Here is a 13,749-nt window from a genome sequence, read left to right as displayed (position 1 = left end):
TCATAGCCAGTAAGGGAAGAGGAAAAAACGTAGATTTTACAAATGACTATAAACATTGCTAAAATTTGCAAAATACATAATTTTATTTGTTATGGTTTTTCAACAAACACTTTTTAACTATGAAAATCATTTATTCATTTCATCTTATTTATTTATTATTTTTTTATACTCAAGGTGATTTCAGTATGATTGCACAGGTCATGAAGATGTCTACAGTTGTTTATAACCAAATATGGAATAATATGGGAGAGGGGATCAAAGTCTTTTTTTTTCCCTTATCATAAACTGACTAATTGAAGAAGTTTACAATCAAAATGCTTACCTACTAGGGTTAAGAAGCTGATACAATGGCACCTTGGTTTGTGAGCAAAATTCGTTCCGGAAACATGCTCGTAATCCAAAGCACTCATATATCAAAGCGAATTTCCCCATAAGAAATAATCGAAACTCAGATGATTCGTTCCAAAACTCAAAAATGTTCATATAAAAATGATTAATACAAAATACATATACCTTCGTATACCTTATATGTGTATACCTTTTTATATTTTTATTATGTATTTAAATGTAATACTGTATACATAAAGTAATCAAATTTATTAACTACATTACAATTACATATTACAGTAATTGTATTGGGTAGGACGACTTTCATTGTCACTAAGGGAATCACTGCTATCTGTTGACTCTTTTTATTTTTGTGCAACTTTAACAAGGAACCTATCCAATGACACTTGCTTTTGCCTCCTTTTGAGGATTTAACAGAAATATGTCATTTTTTAAAATATGACATCTGTTTAACGACAATGCAATGTCGTTAAACAGATTCATCGCTCGCATTGCCACAGCCTTACATGGGTGGTGCTTTTCTACAAAATTTTGCACTGTTTCCCACATTTTACACACCTAGTTGCTTCTTGTTTATCCACACCAAAAGCAACTTTTCTACATTTTCCAGAATACGTGGGGGTTGCTTTGATACTCTCGTGACTCCTTTTCTACATCTAGCCCCTTAGTTCTTCTTTCTTCTTTAATACTGTGCAAATCGTTGACGTAGACTTCTTATAAAATCTTGCGATGGTGGCCACTTGCATACCTTGTTTGTGCTTCCCAATGATTTCCTTCTTAACTTTCACCGTAATCATCTCCTTCTTCTTACCGCCTTCCTTTTCAACCCTTTTCTTCATTGGGGCCATTGTCGTAGTACAGTTAATAAAGAACAGTCATTACATTTGGACACAAAATAAAAAATGCTTTATGCACACACATGTGGTCATAACGCTAGCACGAATGTTGATTATACGAATGAGGTATGCCGACTGAGACCGAGCATGCGAGACGATTACCTGCAATCCCGAGGGGCTCGTGACGCTCAGCAGACAAAGCGTATAGGTAATACTCGTATTGCAAGACCTTGCTCGTTTATCAAGTTAAAATTTATTAAAAATTTTTGCTCGTCTTGCAAAACACTTCCAGACCACGTTACTCACAATCCAAGGTACCACTGTATCTGTATGAAGTTATTATCCCAGTGAGAGCAAACAACTTGCACTACTTACCAAGGTAAGATAGTACAACACTATATTCAGTCCTGAAGATATTTTCAGGCGCAAACTTTGTTTGCTCTCACTGGGATAAAGGATTAAACTAAATTTATTATATTCTAACCTAGTGAAAAATAAACTTTCAACATCTTTCTCTAAATCCAGAGTAATTTAATAAAAAAAGGTGGCAAACCTTTTGGCAACTCCTATAGGTAGAGATGACCTTGCTACTGTTCCTGCCTGGTATCTCCAACTCTGGGCCTGGCTCCCACTGAAGAGACTCAATAAAGGTCGAAACTAGTCTGGGTAGTGGCCAATCCCTTAATGCAGAACAGTATACATATCCACAAGGAGATGTGTTTTGCATTATGGGAGATACTGGGATAGGAGTGTTGGTAGCTTGCCCCACCTTTGCTACGAGTTGCTTGGTGTTGCACTACTTACCAAGGTAAGATGGTAAGATAGTACAACACTATATTCAGTCCTGAAGATATTTTCAGGCACAAACTTTGTTTGCTCTCAATGGGATAAAGGATTAAACTAAATTTATTATAAGCTTCACATCGGCTGCAAATAATTAAATATCAATTTAATTAAATTGATATTTAATAAAAAATATTGCAGCGATATTTTGCAGTGAATATTTGCAGCGAATTTTGCACTTCAGCGATGCAAGATTATACAAATGAAGTGGATACTGAATCCAACATTATTTCAAAGCCGGATATCTAGAAAACACAAGAGTTTTGTGCCAAATATAGAAACCAAAAAAGTTTTGGCTGATCCAAGTATAAGCAACCTTTCAGGACAGGGGCAACTCGTGGCAAAGGTGGAGTAAGTTCTAATCACTTTCCTTAGTATTCTCCATAATGCAAAACACATCTCCTTACAGACATGTATGATGGTATGCATTATGGGAAGGGTTCACTACCCAGACCAGTTTCGACCTTTGTTGAGTGGGAGCCAGACCCAGATGTAAAACACCCAGGTTGAAGTGATGCAGAAGTCATTCTTTCCCATACGAGTTGCCAAAAGGCGTCACATTTTAAAAGGTACCAAGAATTACTGAATTAATTAAATTAAATTAATTAAATATCGCTCTGCAGTCCATTGACAATATCATTGACATAAAGGTTAAAAAGCAAAGGTCCATGTATCGATCCCTGTGGAATCCCCACTGTGACCTTCCCCTTCCTTGATACAATTCTCCTATACACAATTCTCTGATACCTATCAGACAGCCAATTTCCAATCCACTTCACTAATCCAATATCCAATCATGTGTTGCAACTTATATATCAACTTATCATATGGTGCCCTATCAAATATCTTTGCAAAATCCAAGAAAGGAAAGCAAATTACTGAAATGATATTGGGATGGGTTTAACTAGTGATATGCAACTATTTGCAGATAATGCAAACCATTGCTGAATTTCAAGTCAGTATCCTAAGTGCAAAACAATATTACAATTTACATGCAACAATAAATTGGTGAAATAATTCAAATTATAACAGACAAATGAATTCTTAAGCCAAATAAAAGGTGGAAAAGAGCATTATGAAGGAAACAAACAGTTATTCCAAAATTAACAGATGAATTTCTTTCAAAGGAAGATACGTTGTACTTAGATAAAAGTGATGGTGAAAGGTTGGATGAGATGATTGTGATGGTAGTAACAAATGACTTGAGTGGTAATGTAAGTCGGGCAGCGAGAGATATCAGATTTTTGCTTGAGGCTGTATGGAAGAAGACAGAGAGAGGAAAAATAGCATGCGTGTTGCATAGGTATGATAATGACGAGCTGAGCAGAAAAGCAATAATATTGAATGACATAATAGCTACAATGTGTGACAAGAGAGAACTGGTATATGTGGATGCTTGGAGTGCGTTTGAGGAAAGAGAGGAATTGTATGCGAGAGACCGCTTACATTTGAATGAGGAAGGACGTAGGCATCTGGAGAGATTGCTGTTCTGAACGAGTCAATGTTTCCCAGGGAGGATGATAGCAGGGGTGGCCTCTTGTGGGAATGGATACTTGGGAGAAGGGAGACGACATCAGGTAACACTGAGCCCAGTGTGGAGTCTAGAGGGGATAATGCTGGGCATAGAAACAATGGCATTTATACTTTATACTAATGCCAGCAGTATCCGGAATGAGGGAGAGGAATTGGTGGCGCAGTTAACATCAGCCTGGCCAAAAATTATTGGGATCACTGAGACATGGTTGACAGAAGAGGATATAATAACAGGAATGGAAGTTGCTGGGTACAGCATTTTTCGGCAGGATAGGAGGGGAAAGCGTGGTGGTGGGGTACTGCTTATGATAAGTGACGACCTATGTCCTCTAAGAGTGGTCGCTTTGGAAGGAAGTGAGACAAATGATTTTGAGAGCATGTGGTATGAGGTAGAGGTAGGCAAGACAGGATATTTAGTGGGGTGTTGCTACAGACCCAGAAGCACAGAGGATGGGGACCAGGAGATGTTTAGACAGTTAAGTTTGGCAAGTGCAAGAAGAATGACTGTTATGGGAGATTTTAACTACAGCAGTATAAATTGGAGAGAGGAAGATGCATGTAGCAACAGGGGAATGGAATTTCTAGAATTCTTGAATGACAAATGTCTTAGGAAACATGTAACAGAGGAAACAAGAGGTTCAAGAGTTTTGGATTTGGTTATTGCATCAGAAGAGTTGATAATAACTGAGATGACATCTCTTCCACCAGTTGGAGAGAGTAACCATATGGTTTTGACTTGGAAAATGAATAGACATGCAGGAGTATCAAAGAGACAGGAACTTATATGGAATTATAAAGCAGGTGATTATAATAGTCTTACACGTCAACTTCGGGAATGTTTCATGGAGGGAGGAATTGGAAGGAAGGGATATCATTAGTGCGTGGGAAATTGTGAAAGAATATTTGTTAGCAACAATGGTAAGTTGTATACCACGAGTGATGAAGAGAACACCATTTGAAATAAAGTGGATGACAAACAATATTAAAAAGAATTGCATGCGAAAAAGAGGCTATGGAAGACAGGTGAAGAGAAGATGCATGAAGAATATAAGACACAGGCCAGAAGAGTGACTAGTGTGGTAAGGAAGGCGAAATTGGAATACGAGAAGAGATTGGCCCTAAGATCCAAAGAAAATCCTAGGAATTTTTTTAGCTATGTGGCAGTAGGAGGAGAAATAACTGTGGAAGAATGATATTGCGGGATAAAAATGGGAATAGAGTGACTGATCCAGAGGACATAGTGGAATTGTTCAATGAACACTTTATTGGAATATTTCATCCTGGAGGAGTCAGTTTTAATGCTAGAGGGATAGGGAAGGTTCGAGGTTTAGAGGTGCAGGAGGAGAGCGTGTTCCACATACTGAATACTCTGGATGTTAGTAAAGCTGTAGGACTGGATGGTATTTCACCACGAGTTTTGAGAGAATGTGCTAAGGAACTGACAGTGCCCTTGACCTGGCTTTTCAATGAAAGTCTGGCTGCGGGAAAGGTGCCCATGGAATGGAAGGAAAGTAAGATAGTGCCATTGCATAAGGGTGGTAACAGATTGGAAGGGTCTAATTATAGGCCAGTTTGTGTGTCATCAGTAGTTGTTAAGCTCTTGGAGACATTAGTGAGGGACCATATACAGCATTTGGCAGATGAAGGTAATGTTATCTGTGAGAGTCAACATGGATTTGTGAAAGGGCGCTCTTGTTTTAGCAATAAGCTAGCCTTTTATAATAAAGTTACAAGAACATTAGATAAGGGAAAGGCATATATTGCAATTTTCTTAGACTTAGCGAAGGCATTTGACAGGGTGCCACATGATAAGCTGATTTTTAAGTTGCAGCACATGGGTCTGGATGTCAGATTGGTCAACTGGATTCAGGATTGGCTGTCTGATAGGTATCAGAGAGTTGTGTATGGTGGAGCAGTTTCAAGAAGGCAGAGGGTTACAAGTGGGGTCCCACAGGGCTCAGTACTAGGACCTATATTGTTTAACCTTTATATCAATGACATTGTCAGTGGATTGCAAGGGGATATTCAGTTGTTTGTGGATGATGCGAAGCTGGGAAGGATTATTAGTAATAGTGCAGATGTGGTAGCCCTGCAAGAGGATTTGAATAAGCTAGATAGATAGGCAAATGTATGGGGATGTCAGTTTAATTACAGCAAAATGTAAGGTATTGAGGTTTGGGAATCGTCGATGGAATGCTGCACACTCTATGGGAGGAGTTATACCGGAGGAAGTAGGGGAGACAAGAGATCTGGGGTTGATGATTGATAGAAACCTGAAATTTAGGGGACATATTGCAAAGGTGGTGAAGGTAACACAGAGGATTACGAAGCTGACCTGCAGAGATAAAAGGGTTATCATTCCGTTGTATAAGTCTCTGATCAGACCACACTTAGACTATTGTTTTCAGATTTGGTCCCCAGGATTTGAAGGAGATAAATTAACTGTGGAAAGGGTACAAAGATGGATGACAAAGATGGTTTCAGGACTGTAAGGATAGTTACGAGGATCGGCTGAGGGAATGTGGACTGCAGAGTTTGGTGGATAGAAGAAGGTGAGGTGATATGATTGAGACTTTTAAACTGTTGAGAGGTGGTTACAGGGTTGACACTGGGGAGTTCTTTCGCTTGGTTGAACAGCAGGAAGGAGTGATGACAAGAGGCCATCCCTGGAAGTTACGAAAGGAAACTGTGAGCAAGAGGGTGAGGAGTGGTTTCTTTGCATGGAGGGTTGTTGAACCGTGGAATGCATTGCCTGATGGAGTGGTGAGAGCGAGAACGGTCAATGAGTTTAAGGAGTGGTATGATAGGCTTTGTGTTTCTTAGGGAGGGAGGAGACCTCCCCTCGATGAGTCTTGACAGACTTTATGTTCTTAGGAAGGACCTCCACGATGAGTCTTATGACTCCATGGAGGCCTGAATATTAATAATAATAATAATAATTTGGCACCCGCTAATATTGTATAAAAGAAGTTATTACAGAACATACCAAATTATTGAACAGAGAAGTAAACTAGAATTTTAAATAAACTATGCTTACATCTTTTACATCTTTATATAAAAGATGTAAGCATAATTTATTTAGAAGTTATTACAGTTGTGTAGGAATTGATCTTAAGATGACTATCTCCCAGATTTCTGCATATTAATACAGCCATACTTGTTAAAGTTAGGAAAATGCTTTATATTCATTGCTGACTCTTGTGAGCTAGAGCAAATGTAGAAACATCTGGTGAGTGGTTCAGCTGAGAACAAAATGAAAGAGGTGCAAGACAAGAGAAAGGAATGTTTGACTAAAGAAAGAAAAGAAAGAAAAATTAAGGAGAGAGACAGAGAGTCTTGTATGGTGATTCTATTACAACAGAATAATGAAACCATGCTTCCCAGGTGCAAAGATTACTGATGTTAGTGAGGCTAATATAATTATAATTATTATGATTCAGGCCTCCATGGAGTCAAAAGACTCATCGTGGGAGGATGAGTCTTTTGACTTTGTGTTTCACCTAGGAAACACAAAGTCTATCATAGCTTTCCTTGAACGGAAACTCAGTGACCGTTCTCGCTCTCACCACTCTATCAGGCAATGCATCCTACGGTTCAGCCACCCTACATGCAAAGAAACCACTCCTCACCCTCTTGCTCACAGCTTCCTTTCATAACTTCCAGGGATGGCTCCCCTTGTCATCACTCCTTCCCACTGTTCAACCAAGCGAAAAAACTCCCCAGTGTCAACCATGTAACCACCTCTCAACAATTTAAAAGTCTCAATCATATCACCTCTCCTTTCTATCTGCCAAACTCTGCAGTCCACATTCCCTCAGCCGATCCTCATAACTAGAATTGTACAGTACTGAAACCTTCTTTGTTATCTGCTTCTGTACCTTTTCCACAGTTAGTTTATCCCCTTCAAATCCTGGGGACCAAATTTGAGAACAATAGTCTAAGTGTGGTCTGATCAGGGTTTTTATAGATATAAATCAAAAGTGTCAAGTGAAAGGGTTGATTGTTTTGGATGAATGAATGATTTGAAAGGAGACAAGTGTAGTATGAGGGAGGACATGAAAGAGTTTTATTATTATTATTAATATTTGATCTCCATGGAGTCAAAGGACTCGTTGCAGGAGGAGGGTTATCTCTCATGCCAAAAGATCATCAAGCCATGTCTTGAACCCATTCACAATTTCAGCACTCACCAAACTTTCATGCAATGCATTCTGCTCACCAGTCACTCTCCATGCAAAGAACCTGCTTCTCACTCCTCTGCTCACACCCTCATTATACAGCTTCCATGAATGGTTTTGATTCTGCCCGTGCATTCCTCTACTCTATGATATATCTTCACCACAATAATCTAGTAACATTCCCTCAACCAACTTATGTGTCAATCATATCCCCCTCTTCTTCTGTTCACAAGGCTCCAAGTTGCATTTCCTCAATCTCTCCTCATATCTGACATTCCACAAACCTGACACTAACTTAGTAAATCTCTCCAATACATCCTCCTCTCCCTGAAAACCAGGTGTCCAAATCTGTGCAGAACAGTCCATATGTGGTCTGATCAAAGCCTTACACAAGGGAACCATACTCCTCTTTGCTTCTGCATGTCAATGTCCTCCTCATTATTGCCATAATCCATTGGGATGTTCTTACAATTTTAGCAATGTGACCCTTAATCTTCACGTCTGCCCACCATCATTCCCAGATCTATGATCTCCTCCACTTCTTCTTCTTCTTCTGCAGCTTATCCCACTTAAGTAGGGTGCTGTTTCTAATGAGTCTGCTCCACATCCTCCTGTCTTGGGCTGTATCCACATCCAAGTTCTTCATCCTCGGGTCTTCCTCCACCAGCTCCTCCCACTCTTCTTTGGTCACCCATGCTTCCTCCACCCCTGCATGATCTTTCTTCCCATATACTTGTCCTCCCTCCTCGTGACATGACCAAACCATCTCAGCCTTGTCTCCTGTATCTTCGCTTCTAAGTTTGTGACTTTCACTGTTTCCCCTAATGTAGTCATTTCTCAGAATGATCTTTTCTGGTCACATCACACATCCACCTAATCATTGTCATCTCTGCTATCTCCATCCTGCTGATGTTATTTTTCCTCAGAGCCACAGTTTCCATAGCATTCATCACCACTGTCCTGTAAATTTTTCCCTTTAGATTAACTGGAATCCTCTTATCACATAGCACTCCAGCCATCTCTCTCTATCTCTCTCCAGTTCCTCTATCATCTCCTCCACCTCCTTCCAAATTTCTCCATTAATTGCATACTCTGAATCCAACCTTGCCTACCAGATTTCAAGACCTTGCACTTTGCAACATTAAACTGATAGCTCCAATCATTTATCCACTTACATAGTCTATTCAGACCTCCTGCAAGGCAAAATCTGCTCTACTTCTCAAAGACTTTCCCTACTTTGCATCATCAGCTGCACATCTCGTTAAGCATTCCCATGTCATTAACATACAAGTTAAACAATAATGGTTCCAAAACAGATCCCTGTGGCACTCCACTAGTGACCTTCCTCTTTAGAATTATTATCTAATTCCATTAGATAATAGGTTTATTATCTAATGGGATTAGATAATAAACTTACTAGTGTATTATCTAATCCCATCTCTTTCAGTTTAGCTATTAGCTTGTCATGTGGCAGTTTATCAAATGCCTTTGAAAAATCCAAGTACACCACCGTATATGCATCTCCTTTATTGAGTGAATTTGTCACCTTGTTGTAATATATAAGCAGATTGCTGAAATATGACAGCCCCCTAACAAATCCCTGATGACCATCATAAAGAATATTGCTATTATCAGCCCACTTCTGAATCCTAGTCCTCACCAACTTCTCTAATATCTTAACAACAATCTTAACACAAACACACAGATTGGCATATAATTTGGAGCCTTAGTCTTATTCCCTCCCTTGTGAAGTGGAACTATTCTTAGCACCTTCCATTCCGTTGGGACTTGCCCTGTTGTAAGACTTATATTAAATAGTTGTGCCAAAGGTTCCATTAATTCCATAGAGCATTCCCTCAAGACATGTGGTGCTATACTGTCAAATCCCATTGCCTTATTAATATCAAGTTTACTTAATCCTCATATACTTCCTGCTCATTCACCATCAGGCCCTCTTTCACTACACCATCTACACTTCAGTTTCTCATGATGTTGCCTTCACGATGATGAAATACACTGAAAAACTGATCATTGAATGCTTCTACTATATCCTCTGCATTGGTTACCAATCTGTCAGTGTCAATAACCAGCATTATCCTCCCATAGTCATTTTTACTTCTATGTGTGTGATGTATTGAAGGAACTTTCTAAGATTTTTCTTATCTTGATTGGCTAATTTCTTGTCATACTGCACTTTTGCTGGCTTTATCAACTGAGTCACCTTCCTGACCTGCTCTTTGTACTCTACATGCAACTAATCATTACCAACATTCGTCTTGTGTTGTCTCCACAATGTCTTCTTCTTCAAGATTTCACTCTTAATCTTTTCATTCATTTTACTCCTACTTTTCATATTTGGGATATACTCAGACATTGCTGTTTCTAAATCACTTAGGGAATTGAACAACGTAGATCCGAATATATATTAAATTATTAAATATATTAAATTAATATATATTCGGATCTACGTTGTTCAATTCCCTAAGTGATTTAGAAATGCATAACCAACGTATAAGCCTGTCTACGAGAATCAGACATTGCTGCTGTTAAATAGCTCTTCATCAATGCCCACACAGCATCAACATCCTTACCACTCAAGTCTTTTTTTTTTATACTATAGATCCCAGTTGTCTCCTAAGCTTTCCATAATCACCAGCCTTGTAGTTCCACATATATTTATTTTTTTATAGAAGTTCTCACATGACTGGCTGCAACCCAGGTCATCATTTCATGGTCACACTTGCCAAATGGTGGAAGATTAGACATTCCATTCAAATTCACATCCTCTGATGATATAATCAGATATAAGATTCTTAACTCTTGTGTGCCCTCTGTTACATACTGCATAAGATTGTGTATGCATATTGTTCCTTTAGAACTTGATAAATTCATTATCCATATTCCTTGATGCTATCTCTTCTTTCCAATCAATATTGGCATAGTTGAAATCACCCATAATGATCAGCCTTTGCTTGCTTACTAAGCCAAGTTGCTTATACATTTATTTGTCTCTACCTTCCACATTCCCTGGCCTGTAGCAACACCCCTACCAAACATCTCATTCTATCAACCTCCACTTCACACTATACTGATTCCAAACTACTGCCACCTTGTGTGGATATAATTCTTGTTCTATCATCAACAGAACCTCCCCCATCCCTTCTTGCCTCTCCTATCTTCACAAAAAATATCATATCCCTCAATTTCAATTCCCATCAAGCTGTCTTTTTCATCCGACCATGTTTCACTTATTTCAACTATTTTCAGGTGCATACACTCAATCACTGCAACAGTTTAATTTTTCTTATTCGTAAATAAACATAATTCATTTTATGGTGTATAAGCAGTTCTGCTCATGCTGTTTCCCATCTATGACTTCTCCTCACCTGCTCCTGTTTGCTCATCTTTGCCTCATGGCCCCAGATCCAACCCCATGTATTCCTGAATATTTTATTCCTATGCTGACCATCTATACATGTTCATTCATCACCTTTCAAAATTAAATTATGTCCCCATTATCTCCCTGGCCCACCCCACTTCCCTGTCCACCTTACATTTCTGTTCTCACATTCTCTTCTCCATTCACAGCCACCTCAGTCTCATGTGGTCCAATCTCCTGTTTCTTCACATAATCTTTAACTTCCACTGAAGTTTGAATCATTTGTTACACTTCTTTCCAGCAGCAACCTTCTTAAATGACTCACTTCAAAAACATTTAGATGTGGTCCATAGCTCTTATACTGTTCCATTCATCTCTCAAACTCGTTTCACACGTTCACAAATTGCACTCGTCTCTCTTCACACATTTCTGCTAACATTCCATTCAAGATCTTTATTGTTCACTGCAAGTCATCGTCATACCTGGACAACACACACACACTACCCTTCCTATCACACTGTTGTCTTTCACTCTACTCAATAATCTCCTCATATCCAATCTCACATTCTCCATCCATATGCCCAACCAAATCATTCATCACAACCACTAACTCCCTTGCTTGTTACTTCTCATATTCAGAGCCTCAATCACCCTGTTCATTCTCCATCCTGGAAAACACCTTTTGTATCCTCTCATCCACCACACCTTTTATGACAGAATCTCCATATGGTGCTATTATTGCATCATTCGTGGCTTATTTCTATCCACTATCTTTAATTTTATTCTTTTGCACTCTTCCAGTTCATATCCACCATACATTTAATTTCATTTAGTACATGCCTCATTTCATTCTTGAACTCTTGGCCAGCAATTGCTCCATCAGTCAGGACCCTTCCTTTCCATAATTAAGCCCAGTTTTCCTTTTTAAATCATTTCCATATTCACAATCACATTATCCACACTCATATTCTCATGCTCACTCTCTGACTATCATTTTTTAGTCTTACATCCATCATTGTCTTTCGCTTTATGTCTGGTATTCTTCGATTCCAGTTCCTGGCTTTCATTCAAATCACTACAATCCATTAACATATCACACTTTCTACAGATCCTCACTCTCTCACTTCTCTTGTTTAATCTCTCAATGAACGCATCTGCCACATTCACCCACATACAATTACATTCCTAGCAATGAACCATCTTGGTAAAATCCACACCACTCAACACACTCAATTTTTTGCAAAATGCATCTAGATGACCTTGTTCTTACCGCTATTTTTTTTTTGGTCTCTGTTACCTGTTATTCTGAAAAAGTGCTTGAAATGGATTAACTACGAAACACAAACACATCACACTCAATCACAACCAAACTAGATGAAAATTACACAAAACTTATAATATATCAATAACAATTATATGAAAATGAGGAGACATGATAGAAGCATATAAGTTATTAAAGAGGTTTAATAGGATATAATTTGATACTGAAGACTTTTTTCAGTACACAGCAGGAAGGGAGAGAACAATGGGCCACCAGTGAAAATTGCATACAAGTGTGGTTAGCAAGGGTATTAGAAACTAGATTTTTTTTGCTTAGAAGGTGGTAAATGGATGGAATAGATTGCCAGAGATGGTTGTGAGTGCTTCATTAGTTAATGTGTTTAAGGAGATGTATGATAGATATTGTGTGAATAATGGATCTCCCGTGATGAGTCTTCTGACTTCATGGAGATACCTGTATAACAATAATAATGCCATCTCTTTCATCAGGGGCAGTTCTGAAAAAATGGTCAAACTAGTTAGATTTATAGGCCTCAATGTGACTCTGCCCAATCAATAAACCTTCTTATTTTCTAGCTCTACTTCCACTTCTAGCCTACCCTGGTGTTTATCAAATTCCTTGCAATTGTGTGCTATCTTACTTTGCCAAAGTCTGCAACGTATTAAATTCCATGAGACTGAACAATCTGGACATAAAGGCATCTCTGCCAAAAACTGGCTTTGAAAGAAAGACTATGGTTTCTTACAGAAATATTGTTTGTATGAAGAAAGCCTGGAGCCCTTACTTCACCATCCCTATCTGAATAGAGATGATGGATTTAAGTTACTCCCCTTATGAGAATGTAATGCTTTTCATATATCCAACAATGGTTTGTACTTTATTTTAGATAATTTTGGTGAAACAGAGCTGATATACAGTAAGCTACTATTTAATCCACCTGCTCACTGTACTGAAGATAGTACTGATGTAAAATAGCTTAAAATATCCAGAAGTTTATCATATTTGGTGTAACTGCAGTGTGTCTTATTTTGGTCAGAAAAATCCATTGAGTTTCATATGGAAGAACATGTGAGAGACATCACCTATGGCAGAATTAGAACCAGTGCACTGTACTGCATTATATAATCATGTTCTTAATTCTGCTCACCCTAATGATGAAGATTCTGTCACTCATTCAGTGATCTAGAACAAATCAGAAAACATTTTTAGATGCCGCAATGAGCTGGAGAGAATAACCGTGGAATCAAAAAATATTGTCCTCAATCTGGTCCATCTTAATACTAACCTTAGGTTATAGCTGAAGAGTGACAATCAGATAACCAACTTTAGCATACACGAGATCATGTCTAC

At 38.5% G+C, this 13,749-nt stretch overlaps 1 protein-coding gene across 1 annotated transcript in view; it reads right to left on the bottom strand.

Annotated features, from left to right (window-relative positions):
• Nucleotides 1-13,749, bottom strand: part of LOC150092642 (uncharacterized) — a 344,763-nt gene that overhangs the window by 79,017 nt on the left and 251,997 nt on the right. The gene's annotated exons all lie outside the window — the stretch shown is intronic.

The sequence above is a fragment of the Typopeltis vanoorti genome, chromosome 25, assembly GCF_054136105.1.
Source record: "Typopeltis vanoorti isolate ZY-2024b chromosome 25, IOZ_Tvanoo_1.0, whole genome shotgun sequence".
Taxonomy (NCBI): Eukaryota; Metazoa; Arthropoda; class Arachnida; order Uropygi; family Thelyphonidae; genus Typopeltis; species Typopeltis vanoorti.
This window is presented reverse-complemented; position numbering and strand designations above follow the sequence as displayed.